This window comes from Lepisosteus platostomus, chromosome 15, assembly GCF_059453375.1.
Source record: "Lepisosteus platostomus isolate fLepPlt1 chromosome 15, fLepPlt1.hap1, whole genome shotgun sequence".
Taxonomy (NCBI): Eukaryota; Metazoa; Chordata; class Actinopteri; order Semionotiformes; family Lepisosteidae; genus Lepisosteus; species Lepisosteus platostomus.
This window is the reverse complement of record NC_142625.1, coordinates 4,744,108-4,758,719: the sequence shown is the minus strand read 5'-3', so window position 1 is coordinate 4,758,719 and position 14,612 is coordinate 4,744,108. Positions and strand designations below refer to the sequence as shown.

At 42.3% G+C, this 14,612-nt stretch overlaps 2 long non-coding RNA genes and 1 pseudogene across 2 annotated transcripts in view; 2 read left to right on the top strand and 1 right to left on the bottom strand.

The window, feature by feature from the left end:
• LOC148647726 (uncharacterized) overlaps window positions 1-14,612 on the top strand; it is a 188,666-nt gene that overhangs the window by 67,840 nt on the left and 106,214 nt on the right. The gene's annotated exons all lie outside the window — the stretch shown is intronic.
• Window positions 1-14,612, bottom strand: part of LOC148647728 (uncharacterized) — a 492,485-nt gene that overhangs the window by 410,901 nt on the left and 66,972 nt on the right. The gene's annotated exons all lie outside the window — the stretch shown is intronic.
• On the top strand, window positions 8,921-9,100 carry LOC148647732 (U2 spliceosomal RNA; annotated as a pseudogene).

The following is a 14,612-nucleotide window of genomic DNA, read 5'->3' as shown; positions in this document are numbered from 1 at the left end:
CTGAGAGAAATTAATTTCTGGATAATTCAACGGCTGTGATTTCTGGAATATGTATTATCCCAAATATTTTCAAAAGAAATTGAATCATTTCAATGAATCTGTGCCATTCAAGTACCTGCTCCAGACAGTAACCACTGCTAAGGGTTTATATGAAGCTTGCATTAAAAGACTTTAAAAAAATGTCATGTTCCCATAAAAAAGTCATGCTTTGGAGTATAGACCCCCAAAGGAATGCCATAGACTCAAACTGCAAAATAAACACATACAGAAAGAAAGTATTTGTATTGTAATTGCAAATCCTGGTACTGTATGAGTGATTGGTGTGACTTTCCTCATTACAAATCTCTTATTAGAATTTAAATTTCTCTGTAACTCCAGGTCAGAACAGAGAAAATGTAACTGCCTTAAGGAGTTTACGATTATGAAAAATAGAAGGATAAGCATGATACGTATGTCTTCTGTCATTTTTTAAGTCATGTTACTGAGCACCAAATCTTATTGAGAACATGAATCCATATAAGGTTTATACCATTAAGGTAAAGGTTTATTCCATGCTGAAAATGTTTGTACCAGACTTTTTTGAGGCCTGTTTAATTGTGTCTGAAGTCTGATGTTGTAAATTTTATTGTTAAAAAGATCCATGAAAATGTCACTACTAAAGTTAGCTGGTACTGTTGGTATTGTAAGTGGCAAGTAGAGCTCATATTTTAGATTTTGTGTAGTTGCTAGCGTTGAACTGTGTGTTGGATGCACATGAATTGAAGGAATGGGCAAACATAGCTGATGCGGATCCACAGAGCCAGCATATTAAGATGTTTATAATTAGAGGCAATTTGTTTAAATAACTAGGTATGGATACTGATGTGCAAGAGAGGTGGAAAGGCTGTTTCCTTAAGCCAGCACTATAAAATGTTTTATTCTCAGTGAGATGCTGCCATTTCATAGTGGGTTTCTAACACTGTGTATAGTTCCATCCACACAGTGCCTTTACTTCCATCCATTTCTAATCTCTTTATCCAGTACAGAGGATTTGGAGCCTATCCCAGTAAGCGACGGACACAAGGCAGAATACACCCTGGACATAGTGCCAGTCCATCACAGGACAGACAGACACAAACACACACACACCAGGGCCAGTTTAAATCTAACCTCAGAACCTTTCTTTTCAGAAGACTTAGTGTCTGTATCTGCTTCATTTTCTAATTTTGGTAGCACCTCTAATTGCTTGTCTTTCTTATATGCATTTACTTTGTAATCTGTGGTCCTTTTATCTGTTTTTACATCTACTGTATTGCTTTGAGATGCCACCTTTTGATATAATGGTGATATAATGGTGATATATCAAATAAAGTTTTTTATTATTGTTATAGGGAAACATGATCAGATTTTCCCTGGTTCAGAAAAAAAGATCTGAAGTATACTAGTTTGTCACTCTTCTCATTCCCTTTGCTAAATGACTTTTCATACTAATCTGATCAATCTAACTGCCAGTTTTCTGTGCTTTCTCTATCCTGCTAGATTTGCAATTATTCTGAAAATTTTCATCTTGAAATAACTCATTTCTAAATACCCTTTTCACTGTTAACATCTTATAGCAACTCTGCGACAAAATATACACTTAGCTCAACCTGACAGTTCATCCTGCTACCAACATTAAATAAAACAAATCTTAAGATTTCTATATTTATGTCTTTTTTTAGTGGTTTCATTAGTGACAAAGGCTAAACTTTCTTGGGAAAATGTATTTTATGTTTTGCGGAAAGTTATAAATGCAGACGCTCCCTCGGTGCGCTGCTCTGGTACACCGGCTCTTACACAGTGCCTGTCAGCCGTAAGCGTTACAATATACATACCCAACACTGCTTGTACCCATCTGTCATGCAAATAAAACACCTTGAATTTAATTGAATTGAGGGGAGAGCGGGGGGAATACTAAAGCCAATACTGGCTCAATACCCTCAATGGGCTTTGACGTGCTAATGCGTTGGTTTAACAGTCCGGGTGTGGCAAGCTTCCAATGTCAACTCGACTCGATTGGAAGACAATGAACATATTTTAGCCCTAAATGAATTAATAGCAAACATGGTTTACATAAAATACATTTTTCCAAGAAAGTTTATAATAATACGATCTATAGTTGATATCTGAGCCTACTGGAAATATAAAGGAAAAGCATTTTCAGAGAGCAATCACGCTGTGTTTATGTAGAAAAAGCGATTAGGTTTATGAGCAATCTAATTACCTATTCGCTTAAAACGCTATATAAAATAAAGTTTATTTAGAGATGAATGATCAGTGTCGCAGTTTAAATAATTTTTGTAGGAGGGCTTGGACAGATTCCAAGTGCATTTTTGCAATTTACGTTGCATTGTCCAATGTTCTGTTGTAAAACAGGCTAGAATACAGTTAGTCTAAGCTTTATCAGCTTATTTAAAATAAATTTTTTGAATCCCCGGCGGAACACACTCCATAGGAATCAGTGCTTTTATACAGTATATCGCCTTTAAACACATATATTTAAACACGCGTTTACGATTTAAATCAAAACGCGATTCAAATCAATATAAATTTATATTTTGTAACGCATAGATGACTATTCATTGTTATTAAAAAGACTTAAATTCGATCATGTCGTGATATTTAGAAATATAAATTTGTTTGGTGCGAGTGAGGATTTATTTAATCTCTGACCAAGGGAAACGTTTCATTTTTTCAAAGAAATGTTTGTTAAAAAAAGTCATAGTTCCATGGGATTCAATCACAGACCATGTGACATGGGAGTCAGAAAACTAACACACAGCGCCACCAGATTTAATAACGCAATAAAAATGCTATAAAATAATGTGACTAGGCACAGAAAAAGTTTACAGCACAGTACAATAATAAATGCTGACCATGACTTTAGAAGCATAAATTACCTTACACTCAATTTAAACACAAGCTGTCTTTCTGTATGAACCTCTAAGCTGGTTCATACAGAAAATGTAGAAATGCATTAGCCTGATTAAGATTAAAAAACACATAATTAAACACGCGTTTGCGATTTAAATCAGAACACGATTTAAATCATTATAAATGTTTATATTGTAACGCATACTGTCCAGCCTCCATTTCTCTATAAAAATTTACTCTGTTGCACACACACACAATAGAAGCAGGAACCGCTGTCAGAAGGGAAGAAGGTGACTATTCATTGTTATCAAAAATGACTTAGAATCGATCATGTTGCGATATTTTGAAATATAAAAGTCAATTGATTGTCCATAATATCGCTATTCTATTTTTTCGAAGAAATGTTTGTTAAAAGAAAACTCCAGCATCAGCTGGATTTGAACACACAACCTGTGCGTTGTTAGTCACGCACCTAGACCAGTAGGCTACAAGACAACTCATATGAACAGGGAGGCGAAACAGCCCTACACAGCCCTGTCGCAGTACACGAATATAATCATACCGTTATTAAATTCTTTAGATACGCGATTCCATATTATATTCCCTATTAATCAAATTCATCTTGCGTCATGATACGCGATACCGCAGCCAATTACCTGCGGTACGTGTCTGTACCGCGCACTTTGAATGGCTGCATCTGTATGTTGTCTATTTAGAGCTCCTCCTCGATCATCTGAGGGAGGATCCGGCAGTGAAGGCGATAATGGTCCCTGGCAGCAGCGGGAAGGAGGCAAAAGGTAGCAGCGTATGCTGATGATGTCACTCTGTTCCTTGGCACAGAAGAAAGCTTGGAAAGGGTGTTGGGTATTATCAGGGATTTCTCTGTGGGGACTGGAGCTCAATTAAATGAAGCAAAGAGCACGGTAAACTTTTTCGGAGTATGGAGGTACAGGCCAGAATGGACAGGGGGTCTTGCAGTGGTGTCTGGCCTGGTGAAGATTTTGAGAATCCTCTTTCACACCACGGATTCTGCAAAATTGAACTGGGAAGACAGATTGCTGAAAGTTAACCACAAGATGGGGATGTGGCATAGTTGAGCACTTACCTACATAGGTAAGGTTCTGGTTTTGAAGGTTGACGTTCTGCCATTGTTCTTGTATCTGGCGGCCGTTTTTCCTCTGCCTGTGAGGAAAAGAAGAGAAGTAACTAGGATGATCTTCCACTTCATAAAAGAATAAAGAGAGTGAACATGTCCTGGCCAGAGGGAGGCAGAGGAGTCCCGAATGTCCCTGTATTTCTTCAGCTGGATTGTGTTTTTGTGTCACATCTGTGTATAGTTTTGTCCAGTAATCCACCGCACCTACAGATGCAGCCATTCCAAACAAGCGGGCGATACCACATTATTTTCCAGTGCGCTTGACGCAGTATACCGCAAGTTACGGTGTTAATACCGTATATTCTCGCATAGCGCCCCATGAAACCGCATTTTACCGCAAATAAAATAATAGTATCCTGAATTTCCACAAGGTGGAGCTAATAAAGCTCAACCTCTCATGTTTGAGCTGTCGCCATCAAAGTCTTTACCGTAGATATTACTAATAGTATTTACAGTATAATGAATGACCTTGGACAAGCTGTAAACTCAAAGTATTGCCCTGGTCCACATTCTTTTTTTCATTCACCTTTGTAGAACACCACAGCATTCCGTTGATCCAATCATGCATTTGTTTCCAATCATGCAAATTACAGTAATTTTTGAGAATCTCCAATTCACAATGCCTTTCACATGCTCATAGAAGAGATTGATTTAGGAACATGTATACTGTACTGTATACAGTATGTATATGTATATTTAATGTCTTTACTGTGTCCATTTAAGTATTGAATATTTATATGGAATTTTACTATAACGTGTGAAATCCATAAACGATATTAGTTTTGGAACATAAACATACAGTATGTAAACTGTATATGGCTGGTCTTGGTACTTTAAAGAAAAAATACACACCAGTATTCCATTTCTCCCTAAACATTTTAAGCATCGAAGTCTTTAACCAACGTGAAATAACGTGTATAAAAAGTGGTAGTTTTAAGCTTTTCTGCAAATACGCTCGATACTGGAGTCAACAAGCATACTTTTAGAATTTGATTAATAGGGAATATAATGTGGAATCGCGTATCTAAAGAAATTAAAAACGATATAATTTGGTTTCTGTCAAAGCGCAATGAAACCTATAACTTGATTCTTATGGACGCCCAGTCCCGCCAGGGATTGAAAAACATGGAATCGCGTATCTAAAGAAATAACAGTATACAGTAACTATGTTCATGCACAAACAGTAGCATGTTACATTATTAATTTGGGTGTCTACTCTTGCCAGAAAGCACTAAATTGCATTTTGAGTGCGGTTTTGGACTTTTTTTAAATGACAACCCATACATAAGATGATACTGTTTAGACTTTTAATTATTTTAAACTGTATTACAGCAGCACAATGTGCTTTTTTACGAAACCTCCTAGAGTAATGAAATGTCTTGTGTTGTACAGCTTTTCAGCTAAATACTGTATATTTATCACTTACACCTGACATAAGAGGTGCCAGATAAAAACCGGTTGAACAGCTCTGTTGGAAGTTTCGTGAAAAAGGAGGTTTCGTGAAAAAGCTGCAGGAGTGCCAATCGTAATCGTTTTTATTTTTAATCGTTCAATGCAGATGGCTGGTGGCATGTTCCATAAGAGTACGGTAATTAAAAACCATTAATACTTTCAGTAGAGTTTAAATAAAGTTGATGTTTTATCTAGGGGCTGCTCGCCTGCGTCTGAATAGTGACTTCTAAACTGTGAAAACATGTGTCTGTCTTTCCGTAGGGGGAAGGGAATCTGATCTGCAAGGCCCTTTGGCTACAAAAGTAAAAAGAAGGCGCTCACTCTCTCTCTCTTTTGATTACTACATCCAAGAATCAAAAATGACAGAATAAACATAATAACGACCAACCAACAAAAACAACCATATAAACATAATACCAACCAAAAACATAGATAACAACCACAATACAAAATCAAATATATCAAACCATTAAAGCAAAACCGTCCTCCAAATATCAAAAAATCTCAATATCTTCGAATTATTCGAAATACAAACCAAAAACAGCCCACAAACTCTCTCAAATTCTTCCAATTATCATAACCCTGCCCTTTATGCAAAACCAAACCCTCCTCCCATCCCAGTTTATCCTCTTTATCATAAACAAAATCCACCTCAATTTTCAACATAAAGCATTACACAAAATCAATACATCAACACTCCATACTCAACGATAATTCACAAAGAGCCAGAACATGTAACTCCACATTCCCAAATAGATCTCATTTCCATAGCCCCGCCCCTTATGCAAAACCAACATCCTTCCCCTGTTCTATTCAATTAAGCTTCCCCCTCTTTCACTTCTTTTTCCTCACCTTCAACCTTATCGCTCCCCTTTCACTCTCACCATCTGATTAAGAATGAATAAAAGCACTGTATTTTTGTCTGTGTGCTGACAAAGTAAGCACTCTCTCTCTCCGCTGGCATTTGTAATTGTTTTTATTTTAAAATAAATTTTAGCAAAGTCATGTATTTTAAAATTCTTAAGATTTCTATATTTATGTCTTTATTTAGTGGTTTCATTAGTGACAAAGCCTAAACTTTCTTGGAAAAATGTATTTTATGTAAACCATGTTTGCTATTAATTCATTTAGGGCTAGAATATGTTCATTGTCTTCCAATGAAAGAAGGGTTCCTTTTGCCATAGTCGGGAGACATTAGAAGCTTGCCACGCCAGGACTGTTACACCAATGCATTAGCAAGTTAAAGCGATTTCATTGAGGAGCCTAGCTTTCTTAACTAGTAAGTACTGTACTTACTGGGTTTTGGAGGGGAGGAGGTGTCTTTACTGGAAAACTTGCCCCCTACTACTTTGAAAATACCTGTGAAACCGGTTTAATTAGTCACAGCCAGCACTCCTGCAGAGAGTGGGGTTGTACTTGCAGTGCATCGGTATAGATGGGAAAGCCAGAGCCGACCGCTACGCCGCCCGTGTGTTATGCTCTTCGTTAATGTCTAAGCTGGAACACATTATATCTCATTTTGTATTTCTTAAAAAAAAAAAATGTTTGCCCAGTCTAACAGTATTGTTATTGTTTTTTATCCTGTAAAGCGTTTTGAGGAGCCACCTTTAAAGGCACCATATACAATAAAGTTCATTATTATTACTATTGTTAATTTGCTGGACAGAGAGGTAAACATTACGCAGAAGACAAAGATAGCGATTTACGTTGCATTGTGCATTGTGCTGCTGTAATACAGTTTTAAATAATTAAAAGTCTAAACGGTATCAGCTTTATTAATGGGTTTTAAATAAAGGTGATTTAAACGTGATTTAAATCAATATAAATGTTTATATTGTAACACATAGGTGACTATTCATTGTTAAATTCGATCATGTTGTGATATTTAGAAATATAAATTTGTTTGGTGCGAGTGAAGTTTTATTTAATCTCTGAACCAGGGCAACGTTTTATTTTTTCAAAGAAATGTTTGTTAAAAAAAAAGTCATGGCTCCAGCTGGATTCAAACACGCAATGTGTGATGTGGGAGTCAGGAACCTAACCCACAGCGCCACCGGCAAGGTCACATGAGGAGTGTTGGAAAAAGCCCTACAAACATTATCAACAGACATCATACAGCGTGTACAATTCTTGTGTTGCGGTACATGAATATAATTATATCGTTATTAATTCCTTTAGATATGCGATTCCATATTATATTCCCTTTTAATCAAATTCTAAAAGTATGCTTGTTGACTTCGGTATCACGTTAGTTAAAGGCTTCGATGCTTAAAATGTTTAGGGAGAAATGGAATACTGGTGTGTATGTTTTCTTTAAAGTACTGAGACCAGCCATATACTGTATGTTTATGTTCCAAAATTAATATCGTTTATGGCCTTCACACACATTACAGTATGCTCCTATTCTTTTTATGCTCAGCTACTAAGATTTCCCCTCAGTGGTAAAATTCCCTATAAATATTCAATACTTAAACGGGCACAGTAAAGATTTAAATCTTTCTACGACCGACCAACACACCACGAGTGCCCCTGTCGGTCAACCAATAACATACCTCGGTATTTTGCAAGGCCGTAGCCAATTACCTCCGGTACGTGTCTGTGCCGCGCACTTTGAATGGCTGCATCTGTATGTTATTTTTTTGTTCAACTATGGTTTCTGACAGTAATGCGACATCTGGCAACATGGACTAACACTACTCCAAAAGTGGAACGGCTACCCCTGCATTATCGTCACGCGGAACAGTGGCTCAAGTCACACCTGGAAGCCCGCCGAGGTACGATGTCTTTAAACCATAGGTTGCTGTACAAAACGGTGATGAAGACGGAGAGTGCAGCAATTGGTTTCTCTAATAAGATCTGGTCGCAGAACCAGCCCGGCAGGCTGGACAATATGTTGAAGGACTTAAATTGGTTGTGTGTGTGGGATTGACTTTTCGTGAGATCGGTTATGTATGCTAGGGGGCTGTCAAAGCAGTACCAGTGTCCGAGAACGGGTTGCAGCCAGGAGGAAACAATTCGCCACGTGTTCTGGGAGTGCAGGTTTGCTCAGGCAGTGTGGGCACAGTGCAAAAGTACAATTGCATGAGCAGGCCTGGATGTTGCTCTTTCTTTTAATCTAATTATGCGGGGTATATCGATGGTTGGGAAAAGGGATCAGAAGTTTATTACCTGGCTCATAGTGAGCCTAGTGAAATTGTATGTGTGGGAGGCTCGTGATGACCTAATTAAGCGTGGTCTGGAGGTTCCGGCCTCGTGCGTGGTTGCCAAGGTGAAAGCAGATATAGCGAGACGAGTTAGGTGGGTGGTGCTTAGGTTGGGCTTTGCAGCAGCAAAAGAGAGGTGGAAGAGTTTGGTTTGTTGGTGTTAATGTGTTGGTGTTAATGGGTTAGTTAGAATGGCTGAGTGAGTGTGTTTTTTTTGGTTGCGTTTTTATTTTTACAAAAAAAATCTGTTCTTATCAGTTTAATATCTGATACGTCCCCCATCGGGGGACTACATATTAAACAGATTTTTGGAACAGGGAGCTGGATCAGGAGCTTGCTCCGTCCTCTCCACGCATTGGCCCGGTATTGCAGCGCCTCTGGGAATGGTGCACTACCTTCTCTCAGCGGTAAAAAGACAGACTTAGCCAGGCAGCCAGCAAGCAAGCGAGGTGGACTGGAGCTCCTTCTTCTCCGGTCTCGTCTCATGTCCATCTGTATGTCTCTGTGTCTCTCTCTCCCCCTCCCTGTCTCCGTCGCCATCGCCGTACTCCCTCTGCGCACTTTCCTGCGTCTCGACTTTCTCGGCAAGCAGGCCGGCCCCCTTTTCGGCTCCCGTGCGTTTTCCCTCCCAAAAACTTTTTTCATCTTTTTTCCAGGGAGGTGGGCGGACGGTTGTGTGCCTGTGTGCCTGTGTCCGTCCTTGCAGGTGGGCCCCTTTCGACAGCCAGGCATTTTCCCTCAAAATAAGGAGGCCGGCCGGCTGGCGCCCCCTGCGGCTGTAGTCGTTGTCGGGCCGTTGACAGAAGATCAAAGGGCAGGGCCCCCGCCTGGGACTGGCAGGAAGGCAGGCAGCCAAGCAGGAGAGAGGGGGAGCAAGCGGAGCCCGGCTGTCCGGCAGTCGTGTGTGTACCGGGCTCCAGAGGCGTCGGCCTGCGCCGCTGTGCGCCAGCCGGACGCCCGCACGCCAGCCTAAGGCCGGTGTTGGGCATCGCTTCTCTGCCTTTTGGCAAAGATCCTGATTTCGTGGCCTGACCACGGCTTGGGCTCTGAGCTGAAAGAGGGAAGGGGTGGATGGCGCGGCTTTTTCAAAGCAACGGCGATTTTTTCTTCGTGGCGGAAAGGATTCTGGCCATACTACACAGAATGGAGACAACTTCAATCAAGACCGCACAGCCAAGGCACACCGTGCAATTTGTGCTGTGAGAGGAGGCTTCAGGAAAAGAATTTGCTAAGAGAGACGCTTTTGAGGATGACGTCATTTTCAAGCATCTGCCTTTACAACCAGAAGATGCCTACTGCCTCCAGGATTTCCCAGGTAAAAAGATTTTTGACTTGTCAATTTCATCTTCGGATCAGTGCGTGAAAGTGTGGTCCATATTGACCACTCGCAGGCAAGAAGAACCCTTTGTTAACTTCCTTCTCGAGCCTCTGTTTGCACGTGAGTTGAGACCCATATGGGTACATGTGCTCAACCCATTTACACCAGAAGAAGATATTGTTAACTTTCTTAAAAGATTTGTTGACGTGCAAGATTCGAGAATAAAAGTGACGGATAGGAAGCAAGTCCGAAACAGGAAAAGAAAGTTTCTGGTACGCTTCAGAGCAGACTCCAATGCAGAGGATGGGCTCCTACACCCCCCTGCATCCTTTCCAATCGGAGGTTACCTGTACTACCCAGATCAACCCTTTGCATGTAGACGGTGTGGGCAGAAAGGCTACTATGCTTCGGACTGCGAAGCGGAGGTTTGCCGAACATGCGACAAAGTGGGTCACAGTACCTTGATGTGTAGAGCCAAGCCAAAATGTAATCTGTGCGGGGTCTCTGGGCACATCTACAAGGCGTGCCTGAAAAGAGCAAAGAGCTTCACTGCCGTTACGGGCGGCACGTCTGCAGCACATACGAACTTAGCTCGCCATGCAGAAGATACTGTAGCTGTGCCAGTAGAGAGACTGACACCGGTGTCGCTGGCCCCGGACACCATCGGGGAGGAGATGGGAGATGGAATCTGTGGAGGAGGAACAGGGGCACAAGGAGACGAACCACAGACAGACTACAACAGTACTTACCTTCACAGAAGTTCACCATGGCCAAGCAGAAACTTCGGATCCGGTGGGTGCAGAAGGGGAAGACGGAGGAGCCACGCTTAACCCGCTGGAACACTTGTGGACGTTAGTGGAGGAATCAAATCTGCCCCCTGCGGAGAAAGAAGTGATAAACTGGGGAGAAAGCATGGAAGAAGCGATGGCCATGGATACCACCCTCGCCAAGAAAGGTGGGAAAAGGAAGGCGGCAAGCCAAACACCCACCTTGGTGAAGAAACCGGGCAAAGACCCCCTGGAATTTTTTGAGGTGATGGCCATAGAACCGCTGTCCTAGACTGAGTTTTCACCACTAGGACCAGAGAGCGAGGTAGGTGTTGCGGGAGACCCCCCCCATGTCAGAACTGGAAATGTCCCCCAGATCCTGTATTCCAGAAACAGAGACGACCCCAATTTCGGCAGAAGCCCAGAAGAACGCATGCAACCACGTATTGCCCTGCGGAGAGTCCACATATTCGCAGAGGTACCCCTGAAATTTAAGATGTTCTGCAAATGGGACGAAAAGGCTAACAAAATAGTCTGGCCTAAGACCTGTAACGAACAAATGCTATCTTGGGTAGGGATTGTGGTGCAGTGCAGACATTCTGGTGAGGAAATTACAAGGGATGCAATCAGACAGATGCTGCTTATAAGAAGATATTATTGGGTGATTTGGTTAAAGAATGGATAGCAGATAATGGCGAATTCAAAGAGATGTATGAGACTGGGGTACAAAGACACCCAAACATGGTGGTGAAGACTCTGGAAAGTCCTGTGCAGTTTCTAGAGCTCTGCACCTGGAAGAACGGAAACGTGCAGTATCCAATCCGGGCATCAAGCTTTCAGCGTGGGGTGAAGGCACTGGTGGGAGTGACAGTTGGCTGCAAACGGGTGGGAGGTAGAATAGAAAGCCTATCCTTACAGGGACAAAGAGAGGCGTCAGTGCGTCAAGCCAAATGTTCTAATGCCAAATGTTGCGCCAGTACTCTGAGTCTTTGTAATATCCCCAATGTTGAAAATACTAACGTTAAACATTCGGGGATTAAGGAATATAGTAAAGAGGACGGCCTTTTTTTCCTACCTGAAAACCATGGTTTTCGACATCTGTATGGTGCAGGAAGTCCACCTAAAAGATGAAAGAGATGTTACACAGTTTACTCATGAGTGGGACAGAGGAGATTCTAGATGGAATATTGGAGGCATTCATTCCTCTGGAGTTGGAATTCTATTAGGTAACCACGATTTTATAGTGGAAAGATGCGTGAATGTAGTACCCGGGAGAGTATTGTATCTAGATATTTGTTTGGGTGAGAATAGTTTTCGGTGTGTGTGTGTGTATGCCCCGGCATTGACGTCTTTACGGGCAGACTTTTTTAAAGATCTATACCCTGTTTGCCTGACCAATAAGTGGATTATCATAGGAGGGGGACATTAATGTGGACCTTCAAGATAAGAAGGATCCAGGAGCAAGACAACTTAACCTTCTCCTAGCACAGTTTGGCCTTTTCGACTGCGCTTATCGGATCCAAAAGGAGAAAGCAGAGGCCACGTGGAGGAACGCCCAAGGTACTGTAAAACGTCTCGACTACATATTCGCCTCACTGGATGTACCCGTTGAGAAGGTGGTGGTAAAGCTGGTGGGTTTCTCAGACCATGCCCTAGTGGAGGCCCATTTCCCACATCTAAGGAGTCAGTTCAGGCGTGGGGTGTGGAAACTAAATACGGAGAACTTAAGAGAAGATGAATACGTTAGGTTAATGAGGTTTAAATTGCAAAAATGGTGGAAGGAGAGGAATCAGGCACCCCCCCTGATTGACTGGTGGGAACAGCTAAAGAAGAAAATCAGGAAAGAGTCTAGAGCTTATTGTCAAGCAAGACTCAAACGCGAACGGCAGAAAAGCAGGGTGTTACTGGAAAAACTAAATAACTTATTTTCCTCAATGTAATAAGGACATTCCAGTGAGCCCAGAAGTTATTGCAGCAGCTAAAGCCGAGCTGCGTGCTTATCATGAACAGAAAGCAAAGAGCTATCTGTTCAGAGCCCACGTGCAGTTTATACAAACCCATGAAACATGTTCCAGTTTCTTCCGTCGAATACGGCAAAGACAGAAACGCAGAGTGATGACTGGTGTACAGACCTCGGAAGGAAAAATTGTAGCCGGTAGAGAAGAGATGCTGGAAACTGTGAGGAACCATTACCAGCTTCTCTTCTCCCTAAAGCCAGTGGACAAAGCCATGGGGGCAAAGCTGCTTAGTAACATTACAGCAAAGATTCCCGTTAAATCTGGAGCCCCAGTTAGTTTTCAGGAACTTGGTGATGCCTTGATTGGCATGAAGGCTGGCAAGGTTCCAGGTAAAGATGGATTACCAGCCGAATTTTAGCGTACGTTTTGGGACATCATAGGGCCAATCTTACTACAGGTGACGGAGGAAATCTTTCGCAGAAAGATTATGTGTGATTCAATGAGGGAGGGATTCCTCACGCTGTTGTATAAAAAAGGGTCTGCAACAGACCTTAAAAACTGGAGGCCGTTACAAATGTTGTGTGTTGATTACAAACTGATTGCTAAGGTGTTACTGAACCGCTTGAAAGGGGTTCTATCCCATGTGATCGGTTGGGACCAAATGTGCAGGGTTCAAGGTAGGTGTGCCAGCTGGACCCTCCAACTAGTGCAGGACGTGATCTCGTGGTCCGAAAGCAGGAACGTCCCGTTACTAATAGCCAGCTTGGACCTAGAAAATGCCTTCGATAATGTTTCACATACTTTCGGTTGGCGGATAATGGTGAAGATGGGGTTCAGCCCCGTTATGCTGGGCTGGTTAAAGATATTATATACACAAGTAGGCAGGAGGGTACTAGTAAATGGGCACCTGGGAGGGCTGATCCACCAAGATTCCGGAGTGCGTCAGGGCTGCCCCCTGTCCCAATTACTATTCGCACTGTACATGGAGCCTTACTCTCGGGCAGTCCAGAAGGAACCAATCATCGACGGGATCCTGGTACCTTGGAGTGGAGGAGAAAGAGTTAAGGTGGCGTTATATGCTGACGACGTCACCTTATTCCTCAGTTCTGACCTTAGCTTGCAGACAGCTCTAGACGTTTTTGAGAACTTCTCCCTCGCGTCAGGCGCAAAACTAAACAAAAGGAAAAGCCAGATCAAACTTTTAGGGTCAAGGAAAGAATAATTAGGACTAGCACATGTACTAGACATCTGCGAAGGGCCTCTTAGGATCCTGGGGGTGTTATTTACGGGGCAAGATGCCGCTCGGTACAATTGGTCCCAGAGACTTGAAAAAGCTCGGCTGCAGCTGACATACTGGAAAAACAAGCAGCTGTCCTTTGTAGGTAAAGTTTTGATTCTGAAGGTAGTGTTTTTGCCTGTGCTGGTCTACCTGGCTTCTGTGTACCTCATGCCCATGCGGTTTAATATATAAGGGAAGTCTTTAAGTTTATGTGGGGGGTTATACGAGTATGTGCGCATGACATGTATCGCCCGGTGGAAGAAGGCAGACGGGGAGTTCCCAACTTCCCCGTCGAACTAAATTGCATATATGCGTCTGGCCTGTGTATAGCCCTGCATTCCCCAATCTCACACCCTTTTCAGTATTTTGTCAGATTCTGGCTATCAAGCCACATGCGCGCCCTGGCCCGTTGGTCCAACATGATGCCCCATGGAAACGACCTGCCATGAGATTACCGACACGCGACACACTGGCTGAAGCAACACCCTGAACTCAAAGACCATCAGATCCTGCTGAACCACAGACGGCTCTACAGTGCAACAACCCAAGTTGAAGAGGCCGGCCTCGTAGGAGGTGTCCCCAACTAG